Genomic DNA, 2500 nt, shown 5'->3' with positions numbered 1-2500 from the left:
TCCGATGTTGATGGGGGCCGTCATAGCATGATGCACTTTGTGCTGGCCCCCGTTGGGCGAAAGGGAATCCGGTTCCTATTCCGGAACCCGGCAGCGGAACCGATACAAGTCGGGCCCCTCTTTTAGAGATGCTCGTCGGGGTAACCCAAAAGGACCCGGAGACGCCGTCGGGAGATCGGGGAAGAGTTTTCTTTTCTGCATGAGCGTTCGAGTTCCCTGGAATCCTCTAGCAGGGAGATAGGGTTTGGAACGCGAAGAGCACCGCAGTTGCGGCGGTGTCCCGATCTTCCCCTCGGACCTTGAAAATCCGGGAGAGGGCCACGTGGAGGTGTCGCGCCGGTTCGTACCCATATCCGCAGCAGGTCTCCAAGGTGAAGAGCCTCTAGTCGATAGAATAATGTAGGTAAGGGAAGTCGGCAAATTGGATCCGTAACTTCGGGATAAGGATTGGCTCTGAGGATCGGGGCGTGTCGGGCTTGGTCGGGAAGTGGGTCAGCGCTAACGTGCCGGGCCTGGGCGAGGTGAGTGCCGTAGGGGTGCCGGTAAGTGCGGGCGTTTAGCGCGGGCGTGGTCTGCTCTCGCCGTTGGTTGGCCTCGTGCTGGCCGGCGGTGCAGGATGCGCGCGCCTGCGCGGCGTTCGCGCCCCGGTGCTTCAACCTGCGTGCAGGATCCGAGCTCGGTCCCGTGCCTTGGCCTCCCACGGATCTTCCTTGCTGCGAGGCCGCGTCCGCCTTAGCGTGCTCCTCCGGGGGCGCGCGGGTGCGCGGATTCTCTTCGGCCGCCATTCAACGATCAACTCAGAACTGGCACGGACTGGGGGAATCCGACTGTCTAATTAAAACAAAGCATTGCGATGGCCCTAGCGGGTGTTGACGCAATGTGATTTCTGCCCAGTGCTCTGAATGTCAACGTGAAGAAATTCAAGCAAGCGCGGGTAAACGGCGGGAGTAACTATGACTCTCTTAAGGTGGCCAAGTGGCGGCGGTGTGGCTGCATCCGGACTTGGCTTTTCGAAGTGCGGTCTTGATGTAGTCGTGCTGCTGCTGCGAGGTGCCTTCCTTGGGTTATAGTTACAGGGAGAGTGATGCGCAATACATGGGCCTAGCCCTCTTAGCCTCTCCTCTCCTGCGGTCTTCTCCCCTTCTCGTGGGCCCGCTGATTTTTGCAGAGTGGAAGACCGCACCAGGGGCTTGGGGGGGTTACCAGCCCCCCCTCGCATTATCCCTTTATAGTTGGGGGCAGCCGACAAGAAACAAGAGATGGTGGCCCTTCCGCTGAAGGTGCCACCCCAGCTACCCCAGCACCTATCCGGCCAACCGGCCGTAACGAAAATCCGATAGTTTGTGTAGCTCCCTTTGCTTGCAGTGAGTGCCACCGCACTTTTACCACGAAGAACGGTCTCGGGGTCCATCGCCGCCGCCAACACCCTGCGGCCGCCAACGCTGAGATCGTGACGGAGAGGCATCGCGCGAGGTGGACGGAGGAAGAAGTCCTGTCGCTCGCCAAGGCAGAGGCCGAACTGTTCCTGGAGAGGGACGCCCGGTTCTTCTTTGTAAATCAAGAACTTACCAGGATGTTCCCCGACCGAACGCTTGAGGCAATCAAGTGCCGACGGCGGCAAGCTGCCCACAAGCAGCTTGTCCGCCAATTCATGGAGGCACTTGAGATCGGTCGGGGTGAAGAGCCGGCGTCCCGCCGTGGAGCAGCGAGCTCGCTGCCTGACGCGGGCGAGGCCGCTGCGCCGCCCGTCGACGCAGCCGAGGACTTCGCGGCCGACACCACCGGGCCGCCGCCGGAGGGGCCGACTGACGCCGCCATCTGGGAGCATCTGGCGGGGCTACCTGCTTCCGCCCAGCGTTTCTCTGCCCTGGATCGAGTCATTGGTCTGGGGCGGGGCACGCCGCCCGATGTCATCCTGGGCATGCTCCCGGATGCCCTTGCGTCGGTCGGGTCCAGGGGGGAGAGGTCGATCACCAGGACACAGCGGCCGCGCCAACCATCCAAGCGGCCGCCTGCCGCCCCGCCGCTGCAGAAGCGCAAGCGGCGCCGCTGGGAATACGCGCGGACACAGGACGCCTTCCGTAGGTCGCGTGCGCGTTGCGTGCGCGGCTTGCTGGACGGCACCCTGCTGCAGCCGCCACCCGACATCCCCGGTCTGCTGGACTTCTGGGCGGACCTCTTCACGAAGAAGCCGATCTCCACCGCCGGCTTCATCCGTGACCGCCTTCTCCCGCACTCGGAGCCTGTCGCTCCTGAGTGCCTATGGGGGCCGGTCACACGTGAGGAGGTCGCTGCTGCCTTGCCGCCCAGGGGATCGGCAGCCGGGCCGGACGGCCTGACTCCAGCGGAGCTGCGGCGCCTGCCGCATGAAGTCCTGGTGAAACTCTTGAACCTCTTCCTCCTGGCCCGCGCCCTCCCCGAGCGTCTGCTTCGCGCCCGGACGTCACTTCTCCCCAAAACGGCTGCACCAACATCCCCCGCTGACTTTCGCCCCATTACG

At 63.4% G+C, this 2500-nt stretch overlaps 1 pseudogene; it reads left to right on the top strand.

Annotated features, from left to right (window-relative positions):
• Window positions 1-2500, top strand: part of LOC124573649 — a 7955-nt pseudogene that overhangs the window by 1917 nt on the left and 3538 nt on the right.

The sequence above is a fragment of the Schistocerca americana genome, unplaced genomic scaffold, assembly GCF_021461395.2.
Source record: "Schistocerca americana isolate TAMUIC-IGC-003095 unplaced genomic scaffold, iqSchAmer2.1 HiC_scaffold_184, whole genome shotgun sequence".
Taxonomy (NCBI): Eukaryota; Metazoa; Arthropoda; class Insecta; order Orthoptera; family Acrididae; genus Schistocerca; species Schistocerca americana.
This window is presented reverse-complemented; position numbering and strand designations above follow the sequence as displayed.